Here is a 22,920-nt window from a genome sequence, read left to right on the forward strand (position 1 = left end):
TAAAACATTCCCACAAGCGTGTAAACTGCGCCCCACACTGGTTCCCTGCTTTGGTGGAACTCTATGAATAAATTACATTTCTAGAGTCTGCCAGCTTTCTAATTCAGTTTACTGCACTTTGGAACAACATCTTTCCTTCATGTGTTGTATAATTTTTGTCTTTCCAGGTTTATATTTATCTTTCTGTTTCTCTAGCTCACCAATAACTCTTCAGTAAGAAATGGCCTCTCTCATGGCCAGAGAGCTTCTTCGGGCTTATGTCTGTAATTAGGTCAAATTATTTGAGTGACAATTAAAACAGCAAAACCGACTTCCATGGCATCCAGTCAGGAGCATCATTATTTATGTGTTTACATTTTAATTTTCAGAATTAGAAATCACATGGATACAAATGTAAGATTCAATTTGATTTTCTTTAAAGCAATAAACTTGGTTCATTGTAGTCTTTTGGCATTTAGAGAAATACGAGGCATTGAGCTGTCAGATTTTACAATGACAATACGGAATTGCGAATTCTGATTTTGAGGTGCAAACATTGCAATCATTAACTTACATTTATAAAATGAGTTGTCAAAGGGAATAGAAACAAAAACTTGTAGGTAAGTTAAATGATTTGAGAAGATAGCACAGCCGCTGCACAGCCACCATTTTAATCCAGCCATTTTGCAAAATGAAGGCTATTTGGACATGTTTCATCAAAAATGAAACTGACCAGATAGTCCACAGGTGATCAGTTCCAAAGCCTCCCCTAGAGTCAGCCCTCCAAATATTTATCATATATGTATGTATGTTTGCTTGGATCATGATAAGGTACCAATTTGGGATTTTTGGAAACCGAGCTAGAATGTCACCTGAGACATCCCTCTGATTTGGACTAGGTTCAGAAGCAAAGTGCCTGAGAGGCCAAAAGAGAAAGAGAGGGTGAGCAGGAGAGCAAGCTGGAATGGACAGCCCGTGTCGCCAGCTCTAATATCCCAGTGCAATTATTTTGTGGACATCCACTCCTTGCCTGCACAGGAGATAGGGCTATAAGTGTATGTTATTTTTTAATTACAAGGGGGTAGAAAAAATCCTGATGATGGGCTGGAAGGTGCCATTGCATTGTTATTTTTTCCTCTCCCTTCGTTTGCTGATTATGTGAGCCGGGCTCCTTTGCTAGCCGATGATAAGCAGAATTTCCATGTTCTCTGCATAATTAATCCATCTCTGCCTCTCTTCATGCCAACTCGCCCGTTATCGCCGGCACATGCCTGAATTGCAAAAGAATCCGCTCTTCAATTGGAACTTATTGATATTCTAAGAAAAAAAAAGAGAGAAGGGGGAAAAAACTGAAAATCCTTAAGTTTAAGCCGCAGATTTTTAAATGGATTAATTTCGCTGCAATCGCAGCCATCTAAGGCGGGAAGGCAGGCAGAGCAAATTGAAAGCGTCTCCATGTTTGCAGAATTGGGTCCAGAACACTGAAATGTACTGGCACAGCTCTCTTTTAAAGTCAGAAAATTACCATTCATTTACATCACATGAAATACTTTTTTATGCTAGAAATATTCAAGAGACGTTCTTTAAATGCCTGCTAATGCTTGATAACATTTCTAACTTTCAACGTTTTGCTAGACTTTGATATGACATGATAGGAATGCCTTCCAGTAGAGAATATTATATCTCTCTTTATCACATATTAGATTACATCATCTTTTTCTTAATCATTCCCAAGTAGTCTTTAAACAACGAAGTCTGTCATTGGCTATGTAGGATTTTGTGTGCTGATGGAGGTCAAGGTTACTCAGTTATTTTTTTGAGTCTACCTACAAATGAAATGTTTGTTTTTGTTTAATCTTTCGTCTTCAAATGCCTAGAGACCTTGAGCAAAAATAATAACAATATAATAATCATAATATTTTCTCAGTAGTCATTGTTTTGACTATTTTCCTCAGTCTTACGATAAACTTTTATTTTTTAGAGACTTACTTCCTTCTCATTTTAACTTGTAAATAGTTACACTTTGAAATCCCCTTTGACTTAGAAAAGGGTCAGTAGTGGAAGTCATTCCACCGAGTGTGCAGTTCAAAAAATCTCAAATATAGGAACTTTCACTTCCAGGATTCTTGCAATTTCCAAACAGAATTAATAAATCTTGCTTAGTTGTTAATGTCTTCTTTTAAAATTTTGAAATAAATATATTGTATGTTAATTCTCTAACTCCTGGAATAGAACACTGGCCAGCACTGAAAGTCTTCTAGTTTAGCTTCAGCAATGCGTTCTTCCTGCGGTTAGATGCTCACAAATCTGCAGTTTATGCTGGTCTGCATGACAAGGCTGACGTGCTTTCTTAGTTTAGAGAAGAGTTGCTAATATTGACCAGGATAGAAAATGTGCATTTGAATATCTAAAAATATTCACCGTTAAGTAGTTTTGATTCATTTTGAATTCAGTAGAACTTCAAAAGGGAAAATAATAATAATTTTTTAAATACCAACTAAGTTGGGTGATGCATTTCCTAGGGAAAATGAAGCAGTAAGCAGTGATATTCTTTGAAGATATTTGTTTCAGTTACAAAACAAGGATCTCCATAACTACAGGTCATCTTAACATGAAGTATTGGCATTGATGTGCAAAGGTCTGTCTATTAGTGAGCAATTTAAATATTGATATTATAGTTTTTCCTCAGAAACAAACCAAAACAAATAAAGAGGTAAGAAACACATGTAAGAGGAAAATATTTTATAGTAATAGTAAAATAATTTTAAAAATGACGATTACTATAAACATAAGAACAAATTATATAATTTTAACTTAATCATCTTAATTGTAAAATCTTAAATAATTCCTAGGCTACCTAGGCTTGTAAATGGAGTAAACTGCTAGTTGCACATTGAGTAATTTTGTATAGTCAGCTAAACAGTTTAAACCAATTTATAAATGAAATGAAAAATGACCCTTCTTAAAATAGATGTAGCAAAAACATTTCAACCATAAATAACAATTTCACTGACCTTGTATACTCAACCCTTTCATTTAAAGGCGTGAATTAAAAGGACTTGAAAATTGCAGGTATATTTAGGGAAAGGAAGCTTCTCCCGGGTATTCTGTTTTGAAAAGGAAAATTTTGATATAAAACTCAAATATGCTACAGTATGCATTTAGTTCATATTTTGAACATTCTGTATAAGATAGTTATAAATATATCAATTGTAAATTTGTTTTCATACAAAGTATATTTTGTACTTATGCTCTGATCCACAATCATTGGTGTTTTATCTATACATAATTAATAGTTGTAACTTAGTTCATGTGGTTTAACACAAATTTTTTCTTGTGACATGAGTTATGCTGTTTTCACTATTATATTCTAAATTCACTGAGTATTTGAAATAAATATAAGGTATCACATTCTTAATTATGACCGTATGTGCAGATTAGAGCAAGAAGAGTGATGCAAATGGTTTTGAGATGTTCTGTGTCAGATGACAGGCTAAATCAAACAGCAGTGATTCACTATGAAGTAGTGACTACAAATATGATATGAATTAGCTATTTCACTGAAAAAACTAAGACACTGACATGGATTCATAAATGATGAACTGACATAATAGAAACAATTAAATGGGGTTTTTTCTGTCTTTTAAATTTAAGAATGAGTTGAAAAGTGAAGAAGGCTACTACAAATGGTTTCCTTGGTGTCAAAAATTACTAAATAGTTCTTTTTTCAACATTAGGAAAATGAGTGACAGGCCTTTATTTGTGTTGTGCATGATGGATGGATTCCTTCATCACTCCCATTCTCCTTCCTCTTTTCTTTGTAATTGGGTGGAATTAAACTATTTACCACCTCTAAGTTGGCTTTTTTCTCATCAGATGCCACCTATTCTAAAACTTAAACCTCTCCTACACTTGCAATCAAAGAGCCAGATGTGTCAATTACATGTTTCTCACAGATGTAGAGATATCATGTACATCTTCAAAAATGAAATATTTAATGATTCTTTCTTTATCCATTGCCTTTTCTTGCTCTAACTCCAAGAGGTTTAAACTTACTCAGTCCTGGAGAAAACATACTTGAACACTTTTCCCCTTTCTGTTAATTCCTCTCAGGTCAGGTGGTTCTTTTGATAAGGAAAAAAGGTTCAAAGCGCTTTTAATTGTTCATATTTTGTGCCAAACTCTCCAACATATCGTTCCTCACACCAGCTTCTCAAAAGCTATCACCATGGGTAACTGAATATTGGCATTCATCAATCTAAAGTAGCCATTGAGAATCTTCTATTTATCCTTACACTGCTCTGGGCACCAAAGAGGGATCATAATTTTGTTACTTGCCTAAATGCATTAAGTGGTCTTTCCTGGGCAACAGTTTGCTGTAAAATGTCCACATTTTGGTTAACTCTAACAAGATACATTCTATTCGTATCCAATTATTCTTTCATATGAATCTAGAGTTCATTTCTTTGAAGATACTTGAAGACATTTTCCAAATTGGTAATTCTCAAGTATAAACAGCTTAACCATATCTTTGATTGATACCAGGTACCCAAAATTTTACACGTATAGTATAGACATCTATATTTAAAAATAGTTGAATTAGAGTCTCTCAGGGAACATCAAGTTGTGCTTGAAAAAAAAGAGCAACTGGAACAGAAAGGCCTTCCCAGATACCTGGACTGGAGAATGATACTTAAACCAAATAATGTTCCCCTATCTTCAAAATCTCCCTAGAAAATCTTCCACAGCCTTTTATGTAATAACTGCAGTCTTCATTAATCAAAAGAAGTTTAGGTGTTTTCTTTTCTCTACTAAGGAAATAACTAAAGAAAAACAGCTGTTGTTTCTAATTGTGACTGATCATATATCATCTTTAAGATGTTAATAATAGGGCTTGATTTCCTCACCTTTATAATTACAAAAATAATACCAACATCCAGGAGTGACAATAATAGTATATTCCCTGAAATATTGTCATGAAGTTAGTATCCTTATGTGTTGACATTTGGTCATTATTTTATAAGAGACCTACTACTAGAAGAAGAGAGGGGGCTGAAGAAGAGATTTGTGTGTGTGTGTGTGTGTGTGTGTGTGTGTATTCTATCTTACATATATTAGGTATCTCTATTCAAACACTTAGTAGAAATAAAATGTAATTTTTTTTTGTTTTTTTTCAGGTACTTAAATAACCAGTATAATCTTCTAAAATAGTCTCTCTATATTTAATGCAAATCTCATAAAATATTTAAAAATTAGAGAAGAAATAATAATTTGTTCACACTGCTGCTTTCATATAAAATGACTTACAGTCATCAGAACTTCTGGTTCTTAATTTGTAAACTCTATAGCAGCAGGCTGGAATTAGGGATCAAAACTGTGATTTTGGAGTACAGGTAAACAGTTAATTTGAATCATGAATATTTTACAAATATAATTTTGAAAGATATGAGAAGGAATTATTAAGGAAAAACTAATATAGTGTTTAAAAAGATGTGTCACTCTAAGAAGTCCAGAATTAAAATATAAGCTAAATCATTTTTATTTTCTAAAATGTTCATTTATATTTTAGAAAAGTATACATTTAAATAATTACTTATCCTGTGTAAAAATAAAAGCAAAACTAATGCATGGTTTTTGTTTTTAAAAATACTTCAGTTGAAAAATTAAAATTGTATATATTTATGGTGTACAACATGATGTTATGAAATATGCATATACTGTGGAATGGCTACATCAGGCTAATTAACATATACATCACTTCATATGTTTATTTTTTGTGGTGAGAACACTTAAAATCTACTCTTTTAGCAATTTTCAAATACATAGTATGTTGTTGTTAACTATAGTCACCAGGATATAAAGTAGATCTCTAGAACTTATCCCTCCTGTTTAACTGAAATTTTGTACCCTTTGCCCAATCTCTCCCAATCCCAAGCTTCCTAACCCTAGCCCCAGGTAGCCACCATTCTATTCTCTGCTTCTATGAGTTAAAATTTTTTTAGATTCTGCATATAAGTGAGATCATGTGATATTTACCTTTCAATGCCTGGGTTATATCACTTAACATAACGTCCTCCAGGTGTATCCACGTTGTCACAAATGACAGGATCTCCTTTATTTTTTAGGTCTGAATAGTGTTTCATTGTATATATATACATACCACATTTTCTTGATCTAATTTCAGATGCATCTTTTTGTTGTTGTTGTTTTAACTTTTATTTTTATTTTAGGTTCAGGGGTATACATGCAGGTTTGTTATATGGGTAAAATGCATGTCACAGGGGTTTGGTGTACAGATTATTTCATTACCCACATAATAAGCATAGTACCTGACAGGTAGTTTTTCAGTCCTTACCCTCCTTCCCACTGTCCACCATCAAGTAGGCCTCAGTGTCTGTCATTTCTTCTTTGTGTCCCTATGTACTCAATGTTTAGCTCCCACATAAGCTAGAACATGCGGCATTTGGTTTTCCATTCCTGTCAGTTCCCTTATCTATCTCCGTCCATGTTGCTGCAAAAGACAACAAATGCATGCTTTTATTTGTAAATACTTGATTCACATGCAACGAAGGGCTTATTAAGGAAATGGTCAATTAAGATTCCTCTAGCTCTTGGTTTGTAGTATTATTTTTGTAACTGATTATATCATATAGTATTATTATGTACTTATTGGCCCAGATGATTATAAACATTGGTTACATTCATAGAAACCTCCTGTTATTAGGACCCACATCAGAAACCACTATTTTCTTAAAAATATGTAACTACAACATAATAGATTTTTTATTTTAAGTGTTTATCATAAAACAATTAAAATATTAATAACTTATTTAATGAGCAACTACCATGTGGAAATCTCTGTGAAGATAAATAATTATTTATAATCTAATTATACCAGAGGGAGAATATGATAATTTCCGAGTTCCATGACAACACAAATTAATTCCAACTTCAATGACATGTGTTGCTCTGAAATATTGTGGAATTTGTATCCCATTTCCACCTCACTCTATATTTGTCTCTGGGTTTTATTGAGTCTTACTTGAAAGAGGTGGACCAGTCACCAACATTTGAGTCTCTTTGGTCCATCCACAATCATCATCACAATGACATTGTGACAATAAAACTTGAACAATATAAACAAAAATACCTAGTCCACGTTGAGGCAATACAAAGTAAAGACAGGGTCATGGCTGATAGGGTATGGCTGTGTCCACACCCAAATCTCACCTTGAATTGTAATAATCCCCATGTGTCAAGGAGCGGGGCCAGGTGGAGATAATTAAATCATGGGGGCAGTTTCCTGCATACTGTCCTCCTGATAATGAACAAGTCTCACGAGATCTGATGGTTTTAGAAATGCGAGTCGCCCTGCAAAAGCCCTCTAGCCTGCCGCCATACAAGCAAAGGCACTTTGCTTCTCCTTTGCCTTCCACTGTGATTGTGAAGCCTCCCCAGCCATGCTGAGCTGTGAGTTCATTAAACCTCTTTCCTTTATAAATTACACAGTCTTGGATATGTCTTTATTAGTAGCATGAGAACAGACTAATACAATGGCTAACAGGAATTATAAAAGTAAGCCTTTCCAGAAAGGTACATTTTGATTTGAATTTTTATAAAGAAGAAAGAGCCATGGCATGGATACACAGGAGCATAAGTAAGAATGCACAGAGAGAAAGACTGGGGGAATGTGGTTCTTAGCTAGAACCTTAAACCAATATTAGACATTTGGGTAAAGGAAACAATAGAATATATGTAAGTTGATGCCTGGGAAAAATTGAAAGGGAGCGAGAGATTTGAAGAAATTATTTTCACTTTGGATATAGGAAGGAGTAGAGATTGGAGGTTGGCAGCAGGGGCACTGTCAGACTGTCAGTACCAATATCAGGATTCAAAAGTTGTTCTGCACTGCAACCACAAGGCAATGCTTCTGAGATAAATAATTCAATGAAAGATGCCACAGCAGATAAAGAATATATGGGCACAGACTTTTATTTTACTTAAGTGACAGGCTAATTTAATAGATTTAATTTGAAGACTGAAAATAAAACCACATAATTTTCTAACATTAAATGAGGAAAGTAAACACACATAACCCCATATTACAGATGAAAAAGTAATCTTGTCATTACAATGTATTTATTTGTTGCATAGTTGAAAAAAAAAGTCCAAGTATTAGGAAAATATTCCTAGCTTCTAGACTTATAGCATATTGCTTTAATTAAAGATAAATAAATGTGCATGTTTTATTTTAAAAAATCCATTCCTACAAGTAAGTCAATATACCTATTGAAATACTTAATATGAAAATTCACTTTGCAAAATTTGAGATCTCATTAGCAATTTTCCCCCAATTTTTTTCCCTGAAAATTTATTATTTCTTTTGTTAGTTTACCTCTATGCTTTCAATTCTCAGTCTTAAAGTTGTGATTTAACTACATGGTCTCTGGTGCCAGACTGCTTGGTTTAAATCCCAGCTGTACCACCCACTAGCTGTGTGATGCCACGCAGATTACTTACCTCTCTTTGGGCTTGTTTTCTCATCTATGCAATAGAGATAATAATGGAATGCACCTTGAAGAATTGTGGGGAATTGCTGTGAATCATTTCATACATATGAAGCAATTAGAATGGGGCCTGACATACACTAAGCACTTAATAAAATTAGCTTTTATTATTAGCCTTTGCCCTTAAAATGTAAACTTCTTCCAATAAATGCTAATAGGTGTGATTGTGTGTGTGTTTGCACGTGTGTGTACATGCATTTTTTGGTGTGTGTTGTGATATATTGGATAGGGGGACCCATGCAAACTGCAAACATTTAGAGAGTGATAAGATCTGTTCAATAAGCTGTGCTTTCTGTTTTTCTTCAGTTTTAAATAATAATGTCCCAAATAAAAGTAACTTAGCTGGTTTTCATGATGGAGTAATTATTAGTATACCCACCCCAAAAGAAGTGCCTATTTGTGTCATCCTCATTAATGTTATTGTCATGCCAGCCCCACCTCTTTTTGGTATCTATATTTCAGAAGAAATATCCCAGTCCTTTTCACTGAGAGCTGTGGTTCACTCATCTCACTTCTGAGGGGTGCTGTCCAGAACTGAAGTCCAGGTCTGGTCTGACCACTGGACAACTTCATGAGGCTATTTTGTCCCCTGTTCTAAGAACCAGTATCACATGCCACTTGCATGTTGATTATGTTTTTGGTTTATGTTTCACTATTAATTAACTAAATCCCTTGGGTCTTTTGTCACATTGAAACCGTTAGCCAATTATGACATGCCACCCATCCCTAGTTCATCTTTCTAATGTAAAGAATTCAAATGGAAGAAACAATTTAACAGCTGTTATAAGTTGGTAACATTTTAAAAGGTATAATGTCTAATTTTTGAATATGAAAAGTGAAATAGTGGTACACTAATTCTGTATTACTTAAAGTAACACCAGTTGCTGTAATAAACAACCAAAAAATATGCAATGATGGGAAGATGAAAAAATTTTATTTCTTATTCATGTAAGGTCCCTTCTCTAACTGATGATTCAGGTCTCAGGATCTTTCAATCTCGTAGCTTTATCATTTTGAACTTGAGATTTTCCAAATTACTCCAAGGTGAGAGAGGAAAGTGCATGGAAAATCACACATGGGACACTCCCATCTCTTTCATTCATTTTCCAATGACTATAACTTCGTCACAGAGCTGCCTCTAGCTGCAAAGAAATGTAGTCTAGCTGTGTGCCCAGGAAGAAAAGGAAATGGATGTATTATGCAGCAGTCAGTCTCAGTCAGTCTCTGTCATACATAAGCTGTTTGTGAGACTATAATGGAATTTATGCTAGGTAGTACTAAATGCTATGTTGATGGAAATTTAATGACATGAAACTATATTCATTTTTGGATTAAGCATGTTACAAAACAGATTAACATCATAATTCAATTTCATTTAAAAATATATTCACATGCATATGTACTAATTGTACATGAAGCATGTATACGTATGTGTATGTATTATGAAGATATTCAGGCCTATACATATGATATAAAGACTATATGGTTATAGTAGGATTAAAGATGATATTTCATTTTTTATTTTTGCTTTTTCAATTTCTGATCTGTCAACATAAGTATATATTATTCTAAAATAAAATTATACTTGTAAATATAAATAGTATTTAGGTTGAGCTCTTAAATTGTATCATTTTAATTTAGGTCATTTGTTTCATTTGTCAAAATATTTTTCTCTTTTGACTTACCATCCCACATATTTGTATTTCCTTCTAGCTTTGTTCTATCTGGAGTACTCAAAGTGTGCCATACATTGCATGTAAGTCAGTGATAAAAACATTCAAAGGAGGAGGGCCTCTTTATCATTATACTGAGATCTTTTATCTTTCCATCTCTGTGTCCCTAGTGCCCACTTCAGGGCTTGGTACATGCTATGTACTCAGTTAAAATTTATTTAAATAAACGAATGAATATTGCTGATAGTAATTCATCAATCAGTACTACTTATTTATTTGTGTTCATTCAATCCACACAAATACAGATGGTTTAACTTACGATTTTTCAACGTTCAGATGGTGTAAAAGCAATATGCATTCAGTACGCTCCTAAGCCTATGATGGTTCAGATAAGCCCATTGTAAGTTGATTTAGGATATCTTAAATTAATGATGAGTTTATCGGGACGAGGAACATCTGTATACATATTTGTAGTTTCCTAAAATTTGTGTCTCCACTTTGTCCTAATTTGAGACATGTTAACGGCGATAATAAAAGTTAACATTTATTCTCCTAACTTTGTTCCAGACACTATTCTAAGTTCTTTATAGGAAGATTCATCTAATCTTCCCAGCAAACCCATGATATAGATTCTATTATTTTTTCATTTTTATATTAAAAGGTACAGATAAATTAGGTGATTTGCCCAAAGTCACGCAGTAAATGGCAAAACCAGGCAGTCTAGCTCCAGAATCTATTCTTTGAATTCATCATCTTCTATTCCTTTAATCCTCCATGAGGCTTTTAATTGTTTTATACAAGTTTTTTCAAAGTTTTCACATTATGTGGCCATCTACTACAAGTTGGTCTGTTGGATTTTTGCACACAGTCACACAATTAGGAAATGAAAGAACTGAAATATACAGTTGTCCTTTTTCTACAATATTTATGTGCTAACAGAAATTCCATTAGTGGTGCATAGCTTATTCATGATGAACCTCTGCTGACTCCTAAAGATCATTGCTTTCTTTTCTAAATGTTTTATTTTATTTTATTTTATTTTATTTTATTTTATTTTATTTTATCTATTTGTTTTGAGACAGGGTCTCGCTCTGTCATGCAGGCTAAAGTGCAGTGGCGCAATCACAGCTCACTGTAACCTCAAGCTCTTGGGCTCCAGCAATTCTCCTGCCTCAACCTCCTGAGTAGCTAAGACTGTAGGCATGTGCCACCACATCCAGCTAATTTTGTTTTTGTTTTTGTTTTTTGTGGAGACAGGGTCTCACTCTGTTGCCCAGGCTGATCTGTAACTCCTCCACTTAAGCAATCCTCTGCTCAAAGTGCCTCAGCCTCCTAATTGTGTCTTTCTAGGCTGAGAGACTGGAACTCCTTTTTACAGCATCTTGGCACTTGGCTATCTATTCACCTATCTTAGGTTTCAGTTCCTTCAACCATGTTTGTTCTACCTTTCTCAGTTTAAAAGTCATTCTCTTTGATGGAAAATAGGAGTAAAATAGAAGTGCATTCATTTTCTCTCATTCATTAACTTTACATTGTCTATTGCATGAGGCAGACCAATTCCTTCTTTTTCTTCTTGCCCCAGATATATGTAAAAAGGCCCTTTCTATTATTGTTAGCATTGCACTATTATTATTAGCATGGGCATTTTTGAAAGTCTCTCTACTTCTGGTTTTATATTTTCTTGAGGCAATCCTTAGTTGTTCATACAACTTTTTTGGAATGCATTTTTTGTGTGTGTGTACATGCCTCTTACTCCATCTTTTATTGCTATCATTTGAAGTCCCACTGTGTCAGAGATAGCCATAATGAATCAGGCAAACAAATGTCCATTTTTAAGAGCTTTCCTCTATTTTGTAACTCAATGAACATAACTAATTGTTTAGGAAAGATGGTTTGCATTATCCTTTGCAGATGATACAGTATTCACATAGGAAAGAACCTATTGCTTTGTTCAATCAAAAATCTAGCTACTTTGGCCACTTCTCAGTTAATACTTCATTATATTATTTACAGTTGAGACCTATGTTGAAATATATTTTAGTGATCTAGAAATACTTTCATATTGGTTAACGCTCTTTTGGATTTTCTCAGTGTTTGGGTTTGTTTCGTCATTTTTGATCAACCAATTTATTATTTTAGCTTTTAGTACAAAATATACTTCTAGCTAGATAATCCATTTATCATAGAAATATCTGCAAGGAAAAAAGTTTGTTATGATGAATCTTTCACTGTCTAGGGCCTAACCTCTTCTATTTTCTCTAAAACAATTATTTTTGCAGTACAATTTTTGATAGCTAAGAGTTTAGGGGAAATGAAACCATTGTGTTGTAGCAAAACAGATGGTAACTAATGTATTATCAGGGAACAGAATCAGATTTTGGGGGGGATACTTCTCCATTTCTCTAATACTGAGATTATTTGTATTTGTGATTTTATAGTTAGAATTTATTTGATTTAGAATTTTCTAGCATTATTGAATTATGTTTCTCTAAATAAATGCTGGCTATGAAACTATTGCTACAGTTTGATTTGAACAATGTAAGTTTACCCAGTATTTTTCTCAGTATTTTGACCTTTAAGAAAATATCATGGTAAAGTCTCTTCATGTGTCTATCACGAGTACTTCTCAAAGTGATTCATGTTGGTTGAACAGTCACCATCAATACAAATTAGGACTTGTTCATGACAAGTAACAAAAATCTTAGCAAACAAAGGAAATATTTAGCTCCCTAACTGGAAAGAAGAGGGGTGAGGTTAGTATCAGGCATGGTTGGCTCTGATGTCAGCATCAAGGGCTCATTCTCTCTTTTCATGGGCTGGCTCCACTCCCCTACCCAGGCTCCATTTTCAATCAGGCTTTCTCAGGTGGCATGGAAGATGGCTCCTGGTACTCTTATACCTTAAGATGAGAGAGACAGAGAGAGACAGAGAGAGAGAGAGACTGACCCTCTTTTTCCAAGTCAGAGAAGATATTGGTTAGTTCTGCCTAGGTGACTTGCCCATCCTTGAGCCAATTTTTGTACTATGGGGTGATGCAGCACTCTTCTTAGCTAGACTGAATCATCACCTTACCCATGTGGCCAGGGGTTAAAGCACCATTAGTGACAGCCCAACTCAAAGTACATGGTATAGAAATTCGTTAATTGCATATAAAGAACAGTAGGGTGCTACCACCAAAAGAAAGGAGAAACAATGCCGTTGCATGCTAAGATAAAACATACCTCCTTTACTCACGCTGACTCTTTAATCTTCTAGTTGAGAGTATAGCACAGAAAGTTCAGGTGCCTTGCTTTATCAGAATGTGGTTTCCAAGTAAATTAAATTAAGTTGTTTCCATCCCTACTATGAGGTAAGCATTGTGCTAAAACAATGGCTTATCCAAAATACAAGTTTCCTGTATCCTACACACTGTTTTTAAACAGTTCGAGTATTATAATCTATATTAGGAAGTATCATTACTCTCCTGCTTAGCCAAATACTTCTTCTGAGTGTCTTATTGCTGTGTAACAAACTCTCTTAAAACATAATGGGTTATTTAGCTCACAAATCTGCAAATTGTGTAGGAGTCTGACAGTACCTTACCTCTGCTCCATTTGTCAACATCTTGGGCAGTTTGAAGGATGGGTAATATAATCATCCTAAGGCTTATTTCTCACTCACATGTCTAGTGGTTGATACTAGTCATTGTATAAGACTTTAGTTGTGGCTGTTGCCTGGAATATTTGCATGTGACCTCTCCATGTGGTCTGGGCTTCCTCACAATATGGTGGCTGGGCTCCAATGGTGAACATCCAAGAGAAAGAGCCAGGTGAAAGCTATATTACTTTTCATAACTTAGCCTTGGAAATCACTCAGGATCACTTCTGCTACATTTTATCATTCAAACAACTACGAAGAGTCACTCAATTAGAAGGGGAAGGGAGGTAGAATCCAATTCTTTGCTGAGAGGATTGTAAGGTTCTGGAAGAGCATGTGAGAAAGATCACGTGAAACTGGACATATTTCTGTGACCATTTTCAGAAAATGCAATCTGCTGCACTGATACCCCCAAGAATGATAATGTAACTTGTTTGTGCTTCTTTGTCCTTTATCTTCTTCCAAGGGCTATTTATCACTCTCTGCACTACCTTCTGCATCATGGATCTAATTTTTCTCCAATAAATATGAAACATATATTTACTGTTGTAAAACACAAGGAAAATACAAATATGAGAAAGACTGAATAGCTAACTTCAGAGAGTTTACCTATGCCGGACCTCCTATATCAGAGGAAGTGGTATTCAATGAGAAATTTCTTCTAATTATAATATCATCATTAGAATGAAGACCATATTTTTGCTTTCTTAAAGATAGCAGTTTATATTTCTTTATTTACTGTATCCTATGCAGTGAAATTTAAGTGCATAAATACAAATGACTTGTTTCAAAATTTCTTTTCTACTTTTTTTCCTAAGGAAATACTTCTTTACTACATTTTTCTCTCTATCATACATGTTGTCTATGACATAGAAATTCATACTTTTATTCAAATCACTCTTCAAGTCGAAATTCTTCTAGATAAATAAGTCACTCAGTCTTCCTTATTTTCTCATCTGTAAACGTTGCCATTTTGCTCTACGAATTCATCTCTTCTGTAAATATATCTTTCTTAAGAAACAACATTTATCTACATTTGTCAACATCATCCTTTTCCTATGCTGGTTAAACTAAAGTATTAATAATGAACAACTCTGCTTTCTCTGTTTTCTCCATGTTGAGAACTTCAGAGGACTGAGTGACCAATTATGTTGACTCAGAAATAAAGATTGTCACTGTGGCAAGTGCCATACTCTATCAAAAAGATATACAATATCCTGATGATACCAGAAACATTTTCATATATGTCAGATTTTTAATAGATATTGTGAAAAATTATTTTTAAAGGCTTGGTTTATTTGATGGCACAGGGTGGGATGCTTCACAGAGCCATATGCAGCTCTTTCTTGGAAGCCTCTTTTCCAGATTTTTCTCCCACCTGTTATGCTGCATCTTCAAAATCCTGCTTATCTCTGTACTTCTACTTCTTCCTTCAAGGGTCACAGGAGGGTCACTGAACACATCTTCATACTCAGCAGTCTGTAATTTTATACATAATTTAGTACAATTATCAAGGTCACCCCTATTCAGCCCTTTAAAGCTACCCCCTCTGGGCAGACACAGCCTTGCAAGGGTAAAGGCATGGAGAGGTGCACACAGACTGAATTTCAGCCCTCGCTACCCTTGTCAGAACATTTAGAAGGGGCAGCCCTGCATCTCTGGTGACTCCTGCAGGGCTAGAACCCTGTGAGCATTTCAGAGCTGTGAAGTATGCCAGATCCAGTCTGTAGGCAAGGACAGCTATAATCTTTGTTCTAAAGAATGTATTTTAGGAAATCATTTATGTCTTTCTCTGTAAACCCTGAGCCAGCACAATATGCAAAACCATCAGCTGAAGGGAAATCTTATGTTTGAAACTACGTTTATTAAGAAAACCAAACCAAACCAAACCAAACAAAAATCCCCTCACATCAATAGAGGATGGAGCCAGAGTGCAGCCCTTGGGTGCCAGATGTTGGTGAATTCTGGTTGGTCAGCTTGCCTCTTTGGAACGGGGAACACACAAACCTGCTCTTTGGGTTAAAGAGATCCATTACTAAGCAGACAATGGGCCAGAAAGGAGAAAAGGAAAAGTACTGACAATTGGGCAAATCAAAAAGGGGGGTGCAATTCTCAGAAGCTTATGGGAAAACTAATAAGCAGGTTGTTTATTTTATGTCATTGTAGACAAACATGGACAGTCCTAAATTAATAAATAAATAAATACACAAGATGTACAACTGAAGCCCCTCCCCAAACTGCAGAATGTAATATTTGATGTATTTGGAAAGGGGGTGAGGGATGAGCTATTTTGCCAATAAAATTCAATTTGGGAAATTATCTCTTGTTAATTTATAAAAGGTCCAATTCTCTACTAATGACCTCATTTCTGTGTTTTTATGCTGGCTTTTGTGCAGTGCCAGCCACTGAAGAATGAAATGTTGCATAATGTAGTTTGAAAATAAAAAAGACCTATAACTTTATTTTAGATTTACAAATAATAGTAAATAAATCATAGTAGCTACTATTTCAATGTTTACCACGAGCTGCACATTACACATTACATTTGTTATTTAATTTTTACAACAAACTTATAGATAATTTCCAATTTCAGATCAGCAAACCACAGCTTAGTGAGTCTAAGAAACTTGCCCAGGGTCATTCAGCTGATAAGTGGAGAACTGGGATTACAACTCAATTTGGTCTAACACCAAAACCCATGCTCTTAGCTTCTCAATGGACTCCCTTACTGCATTGAGATTCTTTCGTGCCAACCCATGTGCTTTGGTTTTAATATTTTTGCAGTCTTACTCAGTTTGGATAATTTGCAGGTCAAATTACTTACTGATGTGTAGCTAGCTGATTGAGGAGTTTGAACTCAGTAGGGTATAAATGATTTGCTTCCTTTTCATCATTGCTTTCACTTGTATTCCGTGGAATTGCCCTGTCCTGTGTTTTTAATGAATTCTTGGGCAGAGTTCCTAACTTTCTGGTCATTCTTGGTTATTAAATTTTAATCCAGTCTACTTTATACATTTCCTGTTCAATCCAGAGTTTTCCTCTCCCCCATGCTGATCAAGTTTGTCATTAGAGGATAGGATTCTGGAGGGACAGTTCTGTTTTACTATTTCTCCGCCTCCTCCCCCAACCGGCCCACAAAGTCTTTTTTTGGGCCCAGCTCCTACACAGTTGGTAGCTGAAAGCTGCATCATCGGTATGGAGGTTTCCTCTCCCTGACTCTGCCTCCCTCAGGTTCTGCTTAGGGCTAATGTGTTGTATAATTTCTTTAGATCATCCAGCACCTTTCATCACTGAAAACTCCCTCTAAAAGCCATTTTCTCCTTTTGGTCCCTGCCAGCAATTCCATGTGGTTTACTCCCATAATGGTGAGAGGACAACTCCTGTTGCTCTCTGGGCCCCTCCACATGCTTCAAGGGCCTTCTACCTTCTTACACTGCGTTGCAGTTCCCTCTCCTCCTATGGCAACACTATCAGCATCTCTCCTACTTTTAGGACTATCCAGACAGGGAACATATGTCACTTTCTCAGTTATTTCTCCCCATGCTCAGCTCCCTTCTAATGGAGTCAAGACCCAGAAAGACAAACATTCAGACAAGGACCAAGGCACAGTACCACCTTCTAGAATTTTCTACTTCACTTGCTCTTTGTGGGACATAATGTACCATTAAAGGGGAGGAGAAGAGGGCAGGAAAAAGCTTCTCAGCTAAACTCTGCACTCACTCCCCTGGCTCGTCACTCTGAGAACTCTCTCTGTGTCTGGAAGGTGGTAGGTGAGAGGGAATTATGATTGTGTTAGTGGGCTGGTTCTTTTGCATCTTCTGTGAGTTGTGATGAAGGTTCTGGCTCCAGCTTTCAGTAGCTTAGTAATAGTTTTTAAAATATGTGTGACTTAAATTCTCCTCTATTCAACTTTGGGGCAATTCAGCTTTGGAGCAACCACAACTTCATCAGAGGAGAAAAAAAATCAGATTCAACAATGTATTAAGACATAGAAAAAGTAATTGAGAGTGGGAGTGGGTGTAATTTTTTTTCATCAAGAAATATTTTATGTTTTAAAGAAAATAAAAAATTATTCCAGAAGTGCTAAGTAAAAGTGCTCACATGTGTAATAATACATCCCTCTTAAGTATCTTAATTTACATTTTTGAATCTCAACAATTCTGCATTGGAGATGAAGTATCATTATCACCATTTTACAGATGAGAACACTAAGCCTTATACTGGTAAACAATTTTTCTAAAGTCTCACTCTTAAACTGGCAGTGCTGGATATTTGTGTGTGTGTGTGTGTTTTATTATACTTTAAGTTCTGGGATACATGTGCAGAATGTACAGGTTTGTTACATAGGTATACATGTGCCATGGTGGTTTGCTGCACCCATCAACCCATCATCTAGGGTTTAAGCCCCACATGCATTAGGTATTTGTCCTAATGCTCTCCTTTCCCTTGGCCCCCTGCTGACAGGCCCCAATGTGTGATGTTCCCCTCCCTGTGTCCATGTGTTCTCATTGTTCACCTCCCACTTATGAGTGAGAACATGCGGTGTTTGGTTTTCTGTTCCTGTGTTAGTTTGCTGAGGATGATGGTTTCCAGCTTCATCCATGTCCCTGCAAAGGACATGAACTCGTTCTTTTTTATGGCTGCATAGCATTCCATGGTGTATACGTGCCACATTTTCTTTATCCAGCACTGGATATTTGACTCAATGCATTGCTCAATCTTTATGTACTTATCTTAGGAGGGTTTCCTAGAGCACGGGCCCCCAACCCCTAGGCCATGGACAGTGGCCTGTTAGGAATTGGGCCACACAGCAGGAGGAGAGCAGCCAGCGGAAGAGTGAAGTTTCATCTGTATTTACAGCTGCTTCCCATTGCTGGCATTACTGCCTGAGTCTGGCATTAGATTCTCACAGAAGGGTTAACCCCGTTGTGAACTGTGCATGCAAAGAAATCTAGGTTGCACACTCCTTATGAGACTCTAAATGCCTAATGATCTGTCACTGTCTCCCATCACCCCCAGATAGGACTGTCTAGTTGCAGAAAAACAAGCTCAGGGCTCCCACTGATTTTACATTATGGTGAGTTCTGTAATTATTTCATTATATATTACAAAGTAATAATAAAAACAAAGTGCACAGTAAATATAGTGCACTTGAATCATCCTAAAACCATCCCCCCACCCCCAGGTCCACGGAAAAATTGTCTTCCACAAAACCAGTCACTGATGCCAAAAAGGCTGGGGACCAGTGTCCTAGAGGAATAACCTGAGAATTGGACTCATGTGCTGGAGAATTAAGTTGTGCTCTTGGGAGAAATCTGTACTGGAATGAGGGAAGCAAAACAGAAAAGGGGAAGAAGTTCAACAAGGAGGTGGTTTCTGGAGAAACCTAGACTCAGCCTGAGCCCAAAGGGAGCACTACAGTGTAGGTTGCACTATAGAGTTTGCTGGCCCTTTACACAAGGAGCTGAATTTTTGTGCCCCTTACCACTCAGTCACTGGCCATTGGTTGCCCTACAGAGAGTGGATTGGGGGATGCAGTAACTCCCTGGCACCTCAGAGTGAATGGGGGCATCAACAGAGCTGGCTACAATAATACTACTCTGCCTTTCACCATGTTAGTAGTTGATGGAGACGTATAAGACAACCAAAGAGAAGATAAAGGGAGATGTCCTAGAATAAAATTCAAAAGGTCAAGGAAAACGGCAGTATTGTTATATTGCCCTTTGTTTGAATAAATACATTTACTCTAGCTTTACCTGGTATTTTCAGTATAGATAAAACGATCATTAAAATCTGTTATTTCTTAGAAAGACTTTTTGAAACACAACTCAACTAGATTACAATGAATATATTTGTTGAAGGAAAACACCCAATTTTATGACTTTCTCTTCTAACTTAGGCAAAGAAGAGTTCAAATGCAAAGCAAATTATGAGATTCAAGGCTATGTCTTTAAGGAAAAGGCAATTTGGCTCAATAGGGTGAAATTACATGGTAAATATATTCTGTGCATACACCTTAGCCATTATTGCTAGGTATTTTTAATAGACAAAAAAATTAATATGATCAACCTTCTTTAAGACAATTATTCATATTTATTTAAGGCACCTAACCAAGTCCCATTACTTTAACTTGAATTCATGATAAATTAACGTTTTAAACTATTTCATTCAAACAACCATTGTAGTATAATTATATCACAACATCAATTTTTAACACATATTGATAGCAGGATGTGGCAGGTGATATTCGAAGTGCTGTATCTGTCATAATTTATTTGATCTTTGTAACAATCATGGAGAATGGGTGCTATTATCATTTCTCTTCTACAGATGAAGAAACTGAGGCAGATTCAATAACTTGCCCAATGTCATATGGTTGGTGGGTGAAGGAGTCAATATTTGAACTCAGGCAGCATGGTTCTAGGGCCCTGCACTGAGTATTAAAACATACTGAAATACAGGTTATTGATATTCATAAATTTTGGTGTTTATTTTTGCCATGTGTTGTTTTGACTCCCTGTTTGTAGATTTTACAAATTAAATATTTAGAGAAAATCAATAATACAGTTGACAAAAACAAAACTTAGAGAATCAATAAGATAATAACTAGACAAGGACAAAATACATGGTAGTTATAAAAAAAGGATGATTTTATTATGTAAATATATTTAATCTTAGATGTTTATAATTCAAATTCCATTGCTCTGTATTTTTGTTTTTATAATTTTCTATAGTTTATAAAAAGTTATCAGAGCACTAATTTTTAATTGTTTGATTATAAAATATACCCTTATTCTTTCCTATGTTTCCCAAATAGTTCCTAGATCCTACATCTGCTCTTCCTTAAAAACAACACATGTGCACATACACACACATAATTATGTACGTGTATGCAATTACAAGTAAACAATGAAGCCTTAGTGGAATATCTGACCTGGGATGAAGTGGGAAATGGTTCATTTACCCCATCCTGACCTCAGCTCAACAGTTTCCTGTAATGTATTAGATGTCTTTTGGTGTCATATTTTAAACTATATTGTAACAATCCATCCATCCCTTTTCTTTCCTTCCTCCCTCCCTTCCTTCTGCTCTCCCTTCCTTCCTCTCTCCCTCTCTTCTTTTTTCCTTCCTTCTTCACCACTTAATGAGCTCATGCTCTACAAATACATGTAAAACCAAGGCATGTGAATTATATTCCGGGCCCCTAAGGAATATACAGCCTAACACCTGGAGGGCCTTAGGTGTTTGGGCTTTGAACGGTTCCTGGCTGCAACTGATTTGTGTGAAACTGGGGCAAAGCACCTTTGTTTTCTCTTTTGGAAACTGAAGTGTTTGGATGGCTTCTAAATTCCCCTGAAGTTTTGAAAACAAAAATGTTAAGAATAATTTATAGTTTCATAATCTAAGTAAGAATAAACAGGGAATGAGAAATGTCAGCAAAGTAGGTATGTAAGCAAAAGCCATGATGAATAAAATGGTTGATAAACTAGTTTTCCTATTAATGCAAGAGAATAAGCCAAATGCAATAGGCACTATCAGGAAATTTGAAATGAAGACCCATAGTGAATGTATAAAGGTGGATGTATTAAGAATGGACCATGGGGATTTGCCTGAAATATATTTCTTTGAGCTCTATTCCTGGATTATTAGAAACTCTATCCTAATTTCCCACAGGTCCAATTTCACATGTAAGTCAACCCTACTCTTAGCTTGTCCTTTTGCCATATTATTCTAACACAAAAAATGAAAGACATCCATAGATTATTTATAATATTATAGCTTGCAGAAATGCTTTCAAACATCTTTGAAACACCTTATTCTATAACTATTATTGTAAATATTTTTCCATATGAAAGTTAATTTAGAAACATATATCTTATTATGTAATTATAACTGCTTTACTTTCAGAACAAAGTTTACATTGATTGTAGAATGTATTGCTACTTTCTTCCCATAAAGCATATCAAGTGAAATATAGACTTTTTAGTATTACCAAATTTCATTGACAAACACAAGATTTTTTATAAGTGGCACTCGCATTCTATATATTCATTTATAAGTGAGACTTGTATTCCACATATACATAATATAAAAAGTTAGGAATATGTTTTAATCATTTAATGATAAACTCTAAATGATAAACCTAAAATGTATTTTTACCAGTCAAGAAAACATTTATAATGCACAAGGTATTTTTATTAGTTTTGACATAGCTTATTTTTTCACAGTGTGTTTTAAGGTTTATATACAACTTGAATTTTAATGTCCTCACCTGAAATTTCATACATTGTTAGCCAGCTCTCAAATCAGGGGATTTTTAAGGGATCAATCGCGTTTGCTTTTTTGCCAAAGCAAACAATGCCAAGATCTCAGTTTATTAATAATGAAAGAGACCAGAAAGCCAGGATATGGATATTTGTAATTATGTTTCAAACATTGATTACACTGATTTTTGTTAAATCGCATCATATGGTGTAGCATGTATTTAGTTTGCAAATGAAAATGAATTGAGATTCTTTTCATGAAGAGGATAGAAAAAAGATTTTAAAGAAAAAAAAGGAGATTCTTCAGGATTTCTGAGACCAGTAAGGATCTGGGTCCATCTATGAATGAGCATCACTTTTTTGCCAGGAGTAATGATTGAGCTGCATTTCTGCAAGGAGTTATAAAAATCGACATCAATGTTTAGAACTCAAAGGTGAGGTTACAGTTATTGGTGACTCCTTGATTTTTTTTTAACGGTGTTCCAGTTTTTTCAATTCATTTCACATTTCCAGCTCTGTGTCTTCCCGGGCACTGAGGCCCGTGCTGTAACTCTGCATCCAGACATATTCTAGGCTATAGTCATTTGCCAGGGTTGCCGCTCATGCAAGAAGAGAAACTCATGTGTTAAGTTCCCTCACATTAAACTATATGGGTCTGATTCCTCATAAAACAAAAATGATGAACTTGGAATGGTGATACCCAGTGACTAATATGAAATATTAGTATCTTTCAGGTTCCCTTCCAAAGAGACGATTTTGAGGATGTCATTGTATTCTAGTCTACTAAATGTACAAACTTTT

General features: G+C 35.4%; 1 long non-coding RNA gene across 1 annotated transcript in view; it reads right to left on the bottom strand.

The window, feature by feature from the left end:
- Positions 1-409: 409 nt before the first annotated feature.
- Positions 410-22,920, bottom strand: part of LOC134739951 (uncharacterized) — a 47,701-nt gene continuing 25,190 nt past the window's right edge. The window contains exon 3 of the long non-coding RNA XR_010127113.1: positions 410-1,296. This is a non-coding gene — a long non-coding RNA (uncharacterized LOC134739951). The remainder of the gene's footprint in view (positions 1,297-22,920) is intronic.

This window comes from Pongo pygmaeus, chromosome 7 (assembly GCF_028885625.2).
Source record: "Pongo pygmaeus isolate AG05252 chromosome 7, NHGRI_mPonPyg2-v2.0_pri, whole genome shotgun sequence".
NCBI classification, from domain to species: domain Eukaryota; kingdom Metazoa; phylum Chordata; class Mammalia; order Primates; family Hominidae; genus Pongo; species Pongo pygmaeus.